The sequence below is a fragment of the Equus quagga genome, chromosome 4 (assembly GCF_021613505.1).
Source record: "Equus quagga isolate Etosha38 chromosome 4, UCLA_HA_Equagga_1.0, whole genome shotgun sequence".
Classification (NCBI taxonomy): Eukaryota; Metazoa; Chordata; class Mammalia; order Perissodactyla; family Equidae; genus Equus; species Equus quagga.
Window position 1 is genome coordinate 92,892,552 of NC_060270.1, and position 15,621 is coordinate 92,908,172.

Here is a 15,621-nt window from a genome sequence, read left to right on the forward strand (position 1 = left end):
AGACAAATTTGGGGATTGTAATACCTGAAAAAAAAGAGTCATATTTTTAATCATTTGAAAGTAATATATCTTAGTTTGGCAGAGAGTCAGCCGAGAAAGTCCTTTAGGAGGGTGACCACGGAATTTATTGTCCTTCCTGGTGCATTTTTGGGGAGTGAAAGGCTGTGCTAAGCAATTTTGCTGGATCAACAGGCATAAGAAGGGACTGTGCTGGGCAAGCTGGGCTATCTGATTGCCCAACCATTAGAGATTGAAAAGAGGCAGAAAGATGGTTAAAGTATGGGAAAATAAATGACTTTTTCTTTTGACATCAGAGATTTTTCAGTTTATGTTAAATATGCTTGCGCTGGATTTCAGATTTGTTCATTCCTGAGGCTCATGATCCCCAAATTTATTTATTATTGTGGCTATCATCATTTCACTGATTGGGAAATTACTGTAAAATACTGCTACTGTAGCATCAGCACTGTGCAGAGGACTTAATTTATTTTGTCTCATTTACACCTTACAACAATCCCAAAAGATAGGTCCTATAATATGATAATAATTGCTTTGATAATGAAAATAAATTAAAGTGACTTGACTGAGGTCACACAGCTTTTAAATGATAGAACCAGGACTTGTATACAGATATGAATGCAAAACCATACTCTTAACCACTATATCATATGTCCCTCAAATTATTTGGCCTCTGAAACCTTTTAACATATAACATAGTGATGTTCTCCACCATGAGCTTGTGAGATACCATTTGCCTTAGATTACCGTATATTGCAACTACTACCTCAGATAAATTGATTACTATAAGAAAAAAATAAAGTTTGGTTGATATGATTAACATTAAAATATTGAGTAAAATCACAAATACACATTCAAACAAAAAAACAGACTCCATGACATGTGAATATTCAGAAACAATGCACACTGGAGTGGTTGAGGGGATCAAAAATGCTCATTTGCATAACACACGGATCACATGACATATGATCATTTCTTAAAGTCAGACTATTCCATAACTTTAAGAATTACATAAATGTAATTTACGTGATATCTTACAATTGTATGTATATATATGAGGCACTATTCTTACCCCTTTACTTATATTAATTCCTCACAACTATCCTGAGATAAAAACTATTGTAAATCTCATTTTGCAGATGAGGAAACTGATGTACAGAGATGTTAAATAATCTGCCCAAGGCTAGTGCGTGCCTGAGCCAGGATACAGGCAGAGTCCGTCTGGCTGCATATCAGTGCTGGAAATTACGGTGGCTCGCTGACCTTCACAGCATTTTTCATGTGCTTGTTACTGGTGTGTGCAGAGATATGAGATAAATGTTAAAAATCTTCTAAAATACATTCTGGCTTCATTTTATTTGTTTTCCAGGTTATATATAAATACTCCTTAAAATCTGTAGAAAGTAAAGTATGTGTGTGTGTGCGGGATATAGAGGAGAGTAGAGCTTATCTAATGATAAATAAGATAAGATTAAGAATGGGAATCTAAACTAATATTTAAGCAAAAAGAAAGGGAAAAATTTAAAATGTATAAATAATGTGCTTTCTCTCTATTCCCATAATTCACATGTGACATTGCCAACTGAGTTTTGGGAATGAGTTTTGGCTTTGCATTTCTTGTTTTTAGTTGTATTCTTCCTTGTATTTTAAATGACTAGCTTTGATTGCCTTGATACAGTCATCTAGATGTTGGCTCCTCAAAGTATGGTCTGCGGACCTGCAGCATTCGCATCTCCCGAGCACTAGGGAGAAATGCAGAATCCTGGGCCTCACCCACTCTTACTGATTTGGAATCTGCAGTATAACAGGATTCCTGGTAATTGCTATGCACCTGAAAGTTTGAGAAACACTAGTCTACGAAACCATTCTGAAATCCATCACTGATGACAAATACTCTTCTTTTTACATTTTTAGAACCAATCAAATGGAGAAAAAGTCAAAGCCAGACATCTCCCTTTGAGGAGCAGGGGCGGTGGGAGGCAGGAAAGATGCCTGGATAAAAAGAAATAAAAAACTGTTTCTTGCCTACTCTTCCACCACCCTCATTTCAATCCCCAATCACCACCCATGCGCACGGTCAGCTCACAGGATGAACACACAACTACCATAGAACAATGAAGTCCAAAATGTTTCTGTCCAGGACAGTCTAATAGAGGAGATTAAACTCAGAACAGGAGCCTACAAGGCAGCATTGGTAAAGAAAGTTTTTCTTAACCCAGTTAACTTATAGTAATGAATCTGTGGGCTAATTAACCAGGCCAAATGTCTCAAAGGATTCAAGATGGGAAAGTAGAGTGGGATGGAAAGTTACTAAGTGTCTACTGTGTGCTTTGTATACAAAACATCTGTAAGTCTTCACAATTAGTGGACGAGGTCCTTATCTCCATTTAATAGGTAGGAAATTGAAGCACGGAGAGGTGAGTAAAATTGCTCACAGCCACACAGTAAGTTGAGGTTGTCAGCTTCCAGCTTTGGTTCTCTGAGGAGACAGTCTTGTAACTATTACCTAGAGCTGGAAGTGTAAAGGAAAGCAGACAGCAGGTCTCGTAGAACTGAGCTCTTTTTGCCTTATCTTTCTCTTTCTGTTTTGCTTTAACTTGGTGAGAATTGTTTTTAAGGTGCACTTCTGGTACATTATTTACCGTAGATGGAAACATCTACTTAAATGAAAAACTCAAAAGATGTGTAAGGTGAAGTCTCTGCCATGAGGGGCTTTACAGTTTAACTGAGCAGAAAAATTAACCCACATGTAAAAAACAAATATGTATTAGGCTAAGACTGTGTGACTGGCTGTTAACACAGACGACTTCAGACCAGAGACCAACTGAGTCATTGTAGTTATCTGAGAAATCTCTTAGATGAGGTGGACCTTGGGATAAGATCTAGAAAGATTCCTCACTCAAATGTAAGTGTCATTGAGTTTCCATTGAGTTAATATTATTCCAGACCTTTAGTCCCATACTCCAGAGAGAAGATTAGGCTTGTTTCTTTTACTTATACAACTTATACAATTGCTATTTCTAATGTAAAGTACACGTCAAATCTCCTTTCCCAGACCTGCAAGAGCCACTTTAAATTTTTCTGTATCCTGGAATTTTGTCGAATTCAATATTGTTCCAATAATAATAACAATATCATATTTTTATGTAGCTTTAAAAAACATTTTTCACATTCATTAACCCTAAATGAATTATTGACAGTAGGCTTGGAAATCTCCTTGTTTTACAGAGATTTTGGTATGTAAAATTTATTTTAAATGAATTTGGCCTGGATCAGCAACTGAGGTAAAACAATTAAAATGTCCAATTTGGGGGAATTCCTGGTCACTTTCCAACATGCCGTTAGTTTTCATAATCAAGCTGTTATATGATCTTTTTTTTTTCATTATGCATGAGCAAATAGACTTCACTACACTCAATTTGAAGCAATTATTTTCTGTGGCACAATATAATCAAAAGCCTACCGCTATTTGTTGAAGGGTTCTTTGTTTGCCAAGATTATTAATAAAGTTATGCCAGGAGCACATACAGTGCTGCTCAGCGCTCAGCAGCTGGCTCTGGCACAGGAAGAGAAATCAGAATTCTTGATGCTTATAGTTTTCAATATTCCTGCCAGTGTGTGTATTGGAGAACATTTCACATTAAATAGCACTAATTGCCTTAATTGGTTTATGGCTAACAAGCCCTCTGAACTTTGGATGTGTAGTTAAAGCTTTGGGTTTATTGGGGAAACTTAGATTCTTAACATATTCAGCGTTCCAGGTGTAAGACACAGAGCAAGAGAGTTGAGGTACATGCGCCACCCCTTGTGTGTTGTGGAGTGCTGGGGTGTGGAGGGGGTGAAGAGCTCCCTCTGATCAGCTCAGGGTGGTAACTCTCCACACAACCACCCAAGATAAATAATTCTCTTTAGAAGGACTATCAACATGTCTTGTCTCCCTCCCGGAACTATCCATGAACAAGCAAGATCTCTCACTTGCTTATAGGACAGCTGTGTCTGCAATTGACAGAATCCAGCTTTGCTTTCAGGTAGATAATAAATTTAATCATACTTACAAAAATAAAATTGCCTTCCTATTTTATCTTAGCCTGAACACCTGAATCTTGACCCTCTCCTCCCTTCACTGTCATTCAGTCTTTTAATTTTGTTTTTAGTTGTGGGTATCATCCCAAAGGACAGCCTGGTGGAGGTGAAAACAGAGCCAGGAGAGCATTGCCACCACCTTCCTTCTTTCTCTCCTCTCCCTGCTTGCAGATGTTGGAAGTTCCAGAGAAAGGGGGGCATCCCCTGTTAAAAATCAAATGTCGGCCCACACCCACACAGAGCCCACGTGAGCTTTCACACATTTACATCTCAACATGCTTGAGCTTAAAATGCTAAGAAGGATCCTGAAGCTCTACGGGTGCTCCCAGTAGAAGGGGTAAAGGGAAGAGAGCTCAAGATGGAGGGGTCACCCCCCATCCCAAACCATCATGCTCCATTGTTGTCAAGTAGAATGGTTTGCTTTATTTCCTGATGAGCCTAATTAAAAACAAACAAACAAACAAAACAACTGCTTGTTATGCCTAATGCATTGAAGGAATAGTTTTACTGCTTAGCAGTGTTGAAATTGCATGTGATTCAGGAGGAACAAAAGTGCTAGAATGATAACATTTGCCATTTGTATCTGGAAATAGAGTTGAAATTGTTTTTTCTTTTTAAAGATTGGCACCTAAGCTAACATCAGTCACCAATCTTCTTTTTTTCCCTTCTTCTTCTCCCCAAAGCCTTCCAGTACATAGTTGTATATTCTAGTTGTAGGTCCTTCTGGTTGTGCTATGTGGGATGTTGTCTCAGCATGGTCTGATGAGTGGTGCCATGTCCGCGCCCAGGAGCCAAACTGGAGAAACCTCGGGCCACCGAAGTGGAGCACTCGAACTTAACCACTTGGCCACGGGGCCAGCCCCTAGAGTTGAAATTTTAATTCAGGCAGAAATCAGAATTATATCTGATCAAATGGGGAAAACTCACGATCTTGAGTGCATTTGGTAGGTGGGCAAAAGCTTGCACCTAAAAATCATGATTGGGGTATGTCAGGTGCGCCCTATACAATTTCTGGAGTAATCAATGCCACCTACTGTGCCAAGGGGATGGGGCTGGTTCTCAGGAGATGGGTAGGTGGGTCTCAGCCTTAGTCCTACCCCTATATGACCTCAGGGTGATCTCTCTGGGGAGGGCTCAAGTCTTTGTTTTCCATTTGCCCCTGGGCAAACCTGCAGCACACAAGAGCATGTAGGGAGAGGTCACTTTTGTTTGGAGGTTTTACAAATGTGGGAAAAGGAAATAAAAAAGGAAACCAGAAAATCCCCATAAGTGATAGAGCAGTTTAACCTGTTTCTCCTCTTTTCTGATGTTCTTATTAAATCTGAAGTTTATAATCACTTCCCACGCATGCTTGTGAGCAATTAAGAGCATCTGCCAACACAAGAGAGGAAAAAATGAAAGTGAGTAATGGAGTGGATGACAGAGCAGGGACTCGTTCATGTTTTTTAAGCTGTAGATTTAGGACCAGGTTCTTGATCATTAAAAGCAGCAGTTACTTTTTATGTTAGGGTAAAGTTTTAAAATTAGAGCATAAGTAGAGATACTTCCTTTCTAGCCCAGATGAAAGGCTTCCACACTGTAGTTCTCAATGTCAACCTGTTTGAAAAATAGCACAGGATGACTGCATCCTGAAGAAAACTATTTTTAAGGTACTCGCATGGCATTTCTACCTCTTTGGATGCTATAGCTAGTGGAATATACTCATAAAATGTAGATGAATTCAGTTTTTCATTGATTGAACAAAAATCTACTAAGCAGGCCTTATCTACAAGGCATGGAACTGGGCTCTCAGGATATCAAGATGATTCAGGCCATGATCTCTGCTTCAGGGTGACTCATAGTTTACTGGGCATCCTATGTAAGTTAGGATGCTTTTGGTTCAGGTGACATCTTTAACTTACTGAAAGAGTCATGAAAGACATTGGGGTATACAACAGAAAAGCTAGACATAGGGTGGGCTTCGTGATGGACTGATCCAGTGGCCCAGCAATGTCATCAAGAGCTCAAATCCTTTCTGACTTTCCATTCTGCACAACCCCTGATAAGCCCGCTTCATCTTCTGGCTGCTTCTCCAAAAGCTCAGGGAGCCTGCTGGTAGCATCTATGATTACACACTGTAGAAGAGAGAAATAGTCTCCTTGGGCTCTTAAGAATAATGAAATTCATTACCCAAAAGGCTAAACGATCTTTTATGTATCTCATTGTCCCAAGTTGGTTCAGACCTACAATATCCCTGAACAATATCCTTGATAAGGGGGTTGAGATTGCCGTAACTGGCTTAGCCTCCTCAGCCTCCACCTCTGCAGGAGGGGCCCGTCTGATTTCCTTTAGGCATGCTGGCTATTTGGGGAAGGGTTTCTACTAGGCAGGAGCAAAGGAATAGCTTCTGGGTTACATCTTTTCCCTGATTATCTTCGGTAACACTAAGAGCTGTTTCAGTAATGTCGGACTGGACTGGCTGATAATATGATTTCTGAAGGATGCTGTTTCTCCTAGACCAGTGGTTCTCAAACTTGAGAACCTGGAGAGCTTATTAACACACCGTTTGCTGGGCCTCACCCCAGAGTTTCTGATTCAAGAGGTCTGAGTATATTTGCAGTTCTAGCAAGTTGCCAGCGGTGCTGATACTGCTGATAACTTTGTCAAGGTGATGCACCTAACAGCAATTCGGCAGCCTTTGATGTGCCAAGATCACTGGGACAGTTGGACAGAATTTACTTGAGATTCTGAAAACATTTTCTCTCCCTGAGGCAGTTTTCATTTATTATATTGTACAAATGCCTGGTTAGCCTTGCAGACATCCTTCCCTCCATTGGACATGGCCTTGTCCATTACATAAAGAGCCTCAAATATCTTTTGAAAGCTATTGCTGCTGTTGGTCTAATAAAAATAGTCCCCCAAATTATCTTTTAAAGCCACTAATGCACATATAAAATATAAACTCATTTTATAGTCAAGCTTTAAGAAAGTTACATTCCATATTTCTGCAATTCTGAAAATATCTATTATTGTGTAAATCGGGCTCTCCTATACTGACAGGAGGAAATGTATTATTGAAAGTATTGGAAAACTAAATTGCTTGGGGAATAAAAAGATCATAATGTATTGACTTGCCACATGTTCAACACAGACTATTTTTTTACATTAAATAAAGCAATTTAAACCATTTCTTTACTGTCCAATTTTTATAATAGACGTTTATTGAACTTAAACAGAAAGTTTGATGATCCTTGTCGCTGAAAAGTTGTTACATTTTCCAAAACAATTTGAGTTGGCAGTTGAACCACTTGAGGAGGTAATTCTAAGGAGAGAGAAATATGAGTTGTCAGAGGAAAGGCACATGCTATGGGCCAGGTACTGTTCTGAGGACTGTATTCATGTTATTTCATTTAATAAATTTAAAAATAAAAGAGGAAAAATCAACCACAAATAGAAGCTTTCTTCATATGCTTTTATGAATTTGAGCTCTCTTGGTGACCTTGGACAGGTCGTGACTCAAAGCAAACATCTTCTAAAATGCTTTTCCTTACCTTAAAATCCTTCTGCAGCTTCCAATTTCTCACTGCATAAATACTGAGTTCTTTAATGACACCACGAACCCATGTGACTGCCTTCCTGGTAGAGCTGCACTTGGGAACCTGATCCTAGAACATCCTGCATCCAGCCCCACTGAGCTTCCTTCAGGATCTGAGCAGAGCCATGCTCCCGCCCACTGTGGAGTCTCCACACCTGCCCTTCCCCTGTTGGAAATTCTGGGCCATTAAGATTTGTGAAATGAATATATAAACACAAACATTTAAGAGCCCATCATAGGCCAGTCATGTGCAATGTGATATTTAATCCTTCTGTCAACAGATTAGCCACTTGGAGTAACCATTCTTTTGCGTGTGAGGACTATAGTTTGCTCAGTATTGTAGCAAGACAGTGCTGAATGTGGGACCTTGTGTACTTTAGTAAACAAAGAAGAATGTCAATTTTGACAGAGCAAATGGGATTATCACACACACAGTGTACCTTGATTATATATAGTCTAGAACTATCTAGGAGAAAGTATGTTTTATTTCCTCACATAAATGCTGACAGGAAAAGACATTTGTGCTTTTATTTCTTTTTTTCTCAATGCTTGACTGTGTATTGAACTTAATAAAATATAATACGGATGAAAATGTTTTAATATAAATAGCAAAAAATAAACGTAAAATGCTGCTTTTGTGAATAATTGCTTGATGAAGGACTTAAAGATGATGCTTAAAGAATATCTTGAGATTTTTCTAAACTGTGTTTATAGCAGAAAATATGAATTTGACAGAAAAAGATGACCATGAATTATTATGAAAAATAAACAGTTTAAGACTCAAGATCTAAATTATATTCAGTGAAAATGTCTCGAAATTTAATTTAGAATTAAATTTTTTTAAGAACAACTTCTAGAGCTCAGAAGATGGAGGAGTAGGAGGATCCTACCTTCTCCCACGGGCACAACAAAGCTACACCTACCGATGGAAAGTTTTCCTCTGAGAGAAATCTGGAAACTGGATTAAGAGAAACATCATAACAAGGGACAACACAGACAGAGGTGGAAGGAGCAGAGATACTGCCCCAGTGAGGAAAAAAACATACCCTAGCCACGGAGCTTCATGTCCAGGAGAATCTCAAAGGTATGGATCTTTTCCCAGAGGTGCAGGGAATTTGAGCTTCACATTAGACATCCAAGCCTTTAGGTCCAGCACAAGAGAGATGAGATCCCACAATATCTGGCATTCCTGGCCTTGAAAACCAACAGAGAATACATCCAGGAAAACTATAGAACATCAGGGAAAGAAGAATCTGCTCTTAAAGGGCTCATGCACAGACTCACCTGATCTGGAAACCAGCACAGATATATCACATAGAAAAGTGCATAGTCCATTGGTAAAAGAGACTCACTTACTAAGCTGGGAGAGCATCCCAGAGAGACAGGAGGTGGCTGGGCCCATTCCCCAGGGACTGAGGCACTGGAGGCAAACATTATTGTGACCTAGTTTGGTGGTGCTGAGACAGAGGCTGGTAGGTGTCATTGGAATCCTTCCTCTCATTGGCTAGTGCAGGTGTCTGCCCCACACACTAAAGCATGCAAGGCAGTTGAGCGCAGCCTGGCTTCAGGCAGCCTGCCTTCCATGGAGATGAGCACTACACACCAGCAAGCTTGCAGTGGCCTTGTGGGCCTGTGGCAGACTTGTTCTGCTGGCAATTGCAAACAACCACCTAGGGTATCTGCTCACTTTATAACACCTGAAATTATTGTGCACTGCCACACCTGGCACCTGCCCTGTCCATCAGTCAGTTCTTATCAGAGGCCTGCTCTACCCAAAAGTGAGCTGACAAAGGCCATGGGTGCCACACAGCTAACCTCACCTGGAGCCTGCTCCACCCCCCACCCACAACAATAGAGACAGCTTAGTGCCACAGGGAACCATACCAGGGGCCTGAAGAATTTGTGTGCCCCAGGCAATCAGCTACATTAAGGCCTGACCCCTTACCAGCAAAACCGCAGTAGTGGTATGCTATCAAACTTGCAACAAGCTGTGTCAGGGGCTTCTCCCATCCAATAAAGTGCCAATAGCAGCTGTATGTGGCTGAGCCTCACAATCAGCTGACCTGGGGGCCAGCCTAGCCTATCCATATACCTTCAGCAATAGCAATCCTGCTACAACAGAAGGGCACATGCCGCCCACACAGGGGACATCCCTAGAGCATTTGGCATGGGTGACAAGAGGGGAGTGACCTTCTGGGCCTGATAAGGAATATTTAAATAAGGCCACATTGCCAAGTTCAGGAGGTGTAGCTATTCTATGTAATACGTAGAAATAAGCACAGAGATGTAGGCAAGATGAGGAGACAAAGGAATATGTTCCAAATAAGGTAACAGGACAAATCCTCAGAAGAACAACAACAACAAACAGAGATAAACAATCTACCTTATAACAGTACAAACTAATAGTCATAGGATGCTCACTGATCTCAGCAGAAGAATAGATGAACACAGTGAGAACTTTAACAAAGAATTGGAAAATATAAAAAAGAACCAATCAGAGTAGAAAATACAATAATGGAAATGAAAAGTTCACTAGACGGGATGAACAGCAAAGTAGATACACAGAAGAGTGGATCAGCAATCTGGACAAAAGAGCAGAGGAAATCACCCAAGCTGAACAGAAAATAAAGAATGAAAAAGAATAAGGAGAGTTTAAGGGACCTCTGAGACAACATTAAGTGTACTAACATCTTCATTACAGGAGTCCTAGAAGGTGGAGAGAGAGACAAAGGGGTAGAGAACTTATTTCAAGAAATAATATCTGAAAACTTTCCGAACCTAGGGAAGGAAACAAACATCCAGATACAGGAAGCACAGAGACTATCAAACAAGATGAACCCAAAGAGGACACACTAAGACACCTTATAATTAAAATGTCAAGAATTAAAGATAAAGAGAGAATCCTAAAAGCAAGAGAAAAGGAACAAGTTACACACAAAGGAAGCCCCGTAAAGCTATCAGCTGACTCTTCAGCAGAAATCTTACAGTCTAGAAGGGAGTGGCATCATATACTGAAAGTGCTGGAATGAAAAAATCTACAACCAAGAATACTCTACCAGCAAGGTTATCATCCAGAATTGAAGGAGAGATAAAGAGCTTTCCAAATAAACAAAAACTAAATGAATTCATTGCCACTAAACTGGCCTTACAAGAAATGTTACCAGAACTTATTCAAGTGGAAAAGAAAAGGCCACAAATAAGAATAAGAAAATTATCAAAGAGAAAATATCACTGGTAAAGACAAACATATAGGAAAGGTAGCAGGTCAACCAACTATAAAGCTAGTATGAAGGTCAAAAGACAAATACTAAAATCATCTATAGCTATGATAAGGTGTTAAGGGATACACAAAAGTAAAACACGTAAAATGTGATATCAAAAAACATAAAATATGGAGAGGAGTAAAAGTGTAGGCTTTTACTCAAACTTAAGAGACCATCAACTTAATATAGATTGCTGTTTACATAGGTAATTATATATGAACTTTATGGTAACCACAGACCTAAAACTTATAATAAGTACACAAAAATAAAGAGAAAAGAACTCAAACATAACACTAAAAATAGCTATCAAACCACAAGGGAAGAGAGTAAGAGGAGAAGAAATGAACAGAGAAGACTACAAAAACATTCAGAAAGAAAGTAACAAAATGGCAATAAGTACATGCTTACCAATAGTTATTTTAAACATCAGTGGCATAAATGCTCCATTCAAAAGACATAGGGTGGCTGAATGTATAAAAAAACTAGACTCATATGTATGCTGCATACAAGAGACTCACTTCAGACCTAAAAACACTCACAAACTGAAAGTGAAGGTATGAAAAAAGATATTCCATGGAAATGGAAATGAAAAGAAAACTGGGCTAGCGATACTTATATCAGACACAATAGAATTTAAAACAAAAACTGTAACAAGAGGTAAAGAAGGGCACTACATAATGGTAAAGGAAACAATCCAACAAGAGGATATAATAGTTATAAACATCTATGTGTCCAACATAAGAACACCTAAATACATAAAGCAAATATTAACAGACATTAAAGGCAAAATTGACAGTAACACAATAATAGTAGAGAATTTTAACACTTCACTTACATCAATGGATAGATTATCCAGATGGAAGATAAATAACAAAACATTGCCCTTAAATGACACATTAGACCAGATGGATTTAGCCGACATACACAGAACATCCCATCAGAAAACTGCAGAGTGCACATTCTTTCGTTCTTTTTAAATGCACATGGAATAGTTTATATTGATAGATCACATATTAGGCCACAAAACAATTCTCAATAAATTTAAGAAGACTGAAATAATACCAAGCGCCTTTTCTGACCAAAGCAGTGTGAAACTGGAAACCAACTACAAGAAGAAAACTGGAAAAGTCAAAAATATGTAGAGATTAAAGAAAATGCTACTGAACAAATATTGTGTCAACAAGAAATCAAAATACCTGGAGATAAATGAAAATATGACATACTAAAATTTATGGAATACAGCAAAAGTGATACTTTTTGCTGTATCCCATAAGAAGGAAGTTTATAGTAATACATGCTTACCTTAAAAAATAAGAAAAATCTCAAATAATCTAACAGTACAGTTAAAAGAATCAGGAAAAGAAGAATAAACAAAGCACAAAGCCAGTAGAAAGAAGGAAATGATAAAAATCAGAGAGGAAATAAATAAGAAAGAGACTAAAAAGACAATAAAAAAGATCAATGAAACTAGGAGCTGGTTCTTTGAGAAGATAAAAACATTGACAAACCTTTAGTTAGGCTTACCAAGAAAAAAAGAGAGAAGTCTCAAATAAATAAGATCAGAGATTAAAGAAGACAAATTACAAAGGGCACCACAGAAATACAAAGGATTATAAAAGAATACTATGAAAAGCTGTAATCAAGAAATTGGATAATATAGAAGAAACGGATAAATAATTAGAATCATCCAACCTTCCAAAACTGAATCAAGAAGAAATAGAGAATCTAAGTACACCAATCACTATAAGGAGATTGAAACAATAATCAAAAATCTCCTAAAAACAAAAGTCCAGGAGCAGATGGCTTCCCCAGTGAATTCCAGCAAACATTCAAAGAAGATTTAATACCTATCCTTCTCAAACTCTCCCAAAAAATTGAAGAGGAGAGGATGATTCCTAACTCATTCTATGAGGCCAACATTACCCTGATACCAAAACCAGACAAAAGAAAATTTCAGGTCAGTATCAATGATGAATAGGATGCAAAAATCCTCAACAAAATATTAGCAAATCAAATACAACAATACATTAAAAGGATCATAGACCACAGTCAAGTGGGTTTTATCCCAGGGATTCAGGTATGGTTCAACATCCACAAATCAATCAACATGATACACTGCATTAATAAAATGAAGAATAAAAATCACATAATCTCAATAGATGCAGAGAAAGCCTTCAAAAAGATATAGTATCCATTTACGATAAAAATTCTCAATGAAATGGGTATAGAAGTAAAGTACCTCAACATAATAAAGGCCATATAAACAAACCCACAGCTAACATCATAGTCAATGGTGAAAAACTAAAAGCTATCCATCTAAGAACAGGATTAAGACAAGGAAGGCACTTTCACAACTCTTATTAATAGAGTATTGGAAGTCTTAGCCAGAGAAATTGGTAAGAAAAAGAAAGAAAAGTGATCTAAATGGGACACGAAGAAGTGAAACTGTCACTATTTGCAGATGACATGATTTTATATATAGAAAACCTTAAAGAATCCACCCAAAAAACTATCAGAAATAATAAACAAATACAGGAAATCTGCAGGATACAAAATCAACATACAAAAATCAGCTGCATTTCTATGCACTAACAATGAAATAACAGAAAGAAATCAAGAATAAAATCCAATATACAATTGCAACAGCAAGAATAAAATACCTAAGAATAAATTTAGCTGAAGAGGTGAAAGATCTGTAAACTGAAAATTATAAAGCATGTGTTGAAAGAAATCCAAGAAGACAGAGAAATGGAAAGATATTTTGTGCTCATGGATTAGAAGAATTAACATAGTTAAAATGTCCATACTTCCTAAAACATCTACAAATTCAATGCAATCCCTATCAAAGTCCCAATGACATTTTTCACAGAAATAGAACAAAGAATCCTAAAATTTATATGGAAAAACAAAAGACTCTAAATAGCCAAAGGAATCTTGAGAAAAAAGAACAAAGCTGGAGGTATCATACTCCCTGATTTCAAAATATGCTACAAAGCTATAGTGACCAAAACAGCATGGTACTGGCACAAAAACAGATACACAGATCAGTAAAACAAAACTGAGAGCCAAGAAATAAACCCACATATCTATGGACAGTTAATTTTCAACAAAGGAGCCAAGAACATACAATGGAGGAAGGAAAGTCTCTTCAATAAATGGTGTTAGGAAAATTGGACAGCCACATGCAAAAAAATGAAAGTCGATCATTATCTTATACCATACACAAAAATTAACTCAAAATGGATTAAAGACTTGAATGTAAGACCTGAAACCTTAAAATTCCCAGAAGAAAACACAGGCAGTAAGGTCTTTGACATCAGCCTTAGTGGTAGCTTTTTTAATATCATGTCTCCTCAGGTAAGGGAAACAAAAGAAAAAAATACACAAATGGGACTACATCAAACTAAGAAGATTTTGCACAACACAGGAAACCATCAAGAAAATGAAAAGACAACCTAACAATTGGGAGAAGATATTTGCAAATCATATATCTGATAAGGGGTTAATAACCAAAATATATAAAGAATACTTACAACTCAACAATTAAAGAAATGAAACAACCCAATTAAAAAGTGGACAGAAGATCTGAGCATTTTCAAAAGAAGACGTAAAAATAGGTAAGAAGTATATGAAGAGGTATGCAACATCACTAAACATTAGGTAAATGCAAATCAAAACTACAATGATTGGCCAGCCTGGTGGCATAGTGGTTAAGTTTGCACATTCTGTTTTGGTGGCCCAGGGTTCACAGGTTCGGATCCCAGGTGTGGACCTACACACTGCCCATTGAACCAGGTGGTGGCGGCATCCCACATGCAAAATAGAGGAAGATTGGCACAGATGTTAGCTAAGTCACAATCTTCCTCAAGCAAAAAGAGGAAGATTGGCAATGGATGTTCCCTCAGGACCAATCTTCCTCACCAAAAAAAAAAACCCCCAAAAAACCCAAAAACCAACAAACAGAAGGAACTGCAATGAAATATCACCTCATGCCTGTCAGAATGGCTATATTTAATGAGACAAGAAAGAAATCTTGGAGAGGATGTGGAGAAAAGGGAACTCTCATACACTGCTGATGGAAATGTAAACTGGTGCAACCACTATGGAAAACAGTATGGAGATTCCTCAAAAAATTAAGACTAGAACTACCATATGATTCAGCAATACCACTTCTGGGTATTTATCCAAAGAACATGAAAACACTAGTTCAAAAAGATACGTGCACCCTTATGTCCATTGCAGCATTATTCATAATAGCCAAGATTTAGACACAACCTAAGTGCCCAACAATAGATGAATGGATAAAGATATGGTGTATGTATACAATGGAACACTATTCAGCCATAAAAAAAAAGATGAAGAGGGCATACAATGGAGAAAAGAAAGTCTTTTCAACAAATGGTGCTGGGAAAACTGGAAAGCCACATGTAAAAGAATGAAAATTGACCATTCTTTTTCACCATTCACCAAAATAAACTCAAAATGGATCAAAGACCTAAAGCTGAGATCTGAAACCATAAGCCTTCTAGAAGAAAACGTAGGCAGTACACTCTTTGACATCAGTATTAAAAGGATCTTTTCGGACACCATGTCTTCCCAGAGAAGGGAAACAATAGAAAGAATAAACAAATGGGACTTCATCAGACTAAAGAGCTTCTTCAAGGCAAGGGAAAACAGGATGGA

The 15,621-nt window shown here is 37.9% G+C and overlaps 1 long non-coding RNA gene across 1 annotated transcript; it reads right to left on the reverse strand.

Moving 5' to 3' along the window:
• Positions 1-7,307: 7,307 nt before the first annotated feature.
• LOC124237884 (uncharacterized) lies at positions 7,308-9,077 on the reverse strand. Its single transcript, XR_006888169.1, has 3 exons — positions 8,960-9,077; positions 8,722-8,869; positions 7,308-7,402 (listed from the first exon to the last, which is right to left on the reverse strand). It is a non-coding gene; the product is annotated as an uncharacterized LOC124237884 (long non-coding RNA).
• Positions 9,078-15,621: the final 6,544 nt, after the last annotated feature.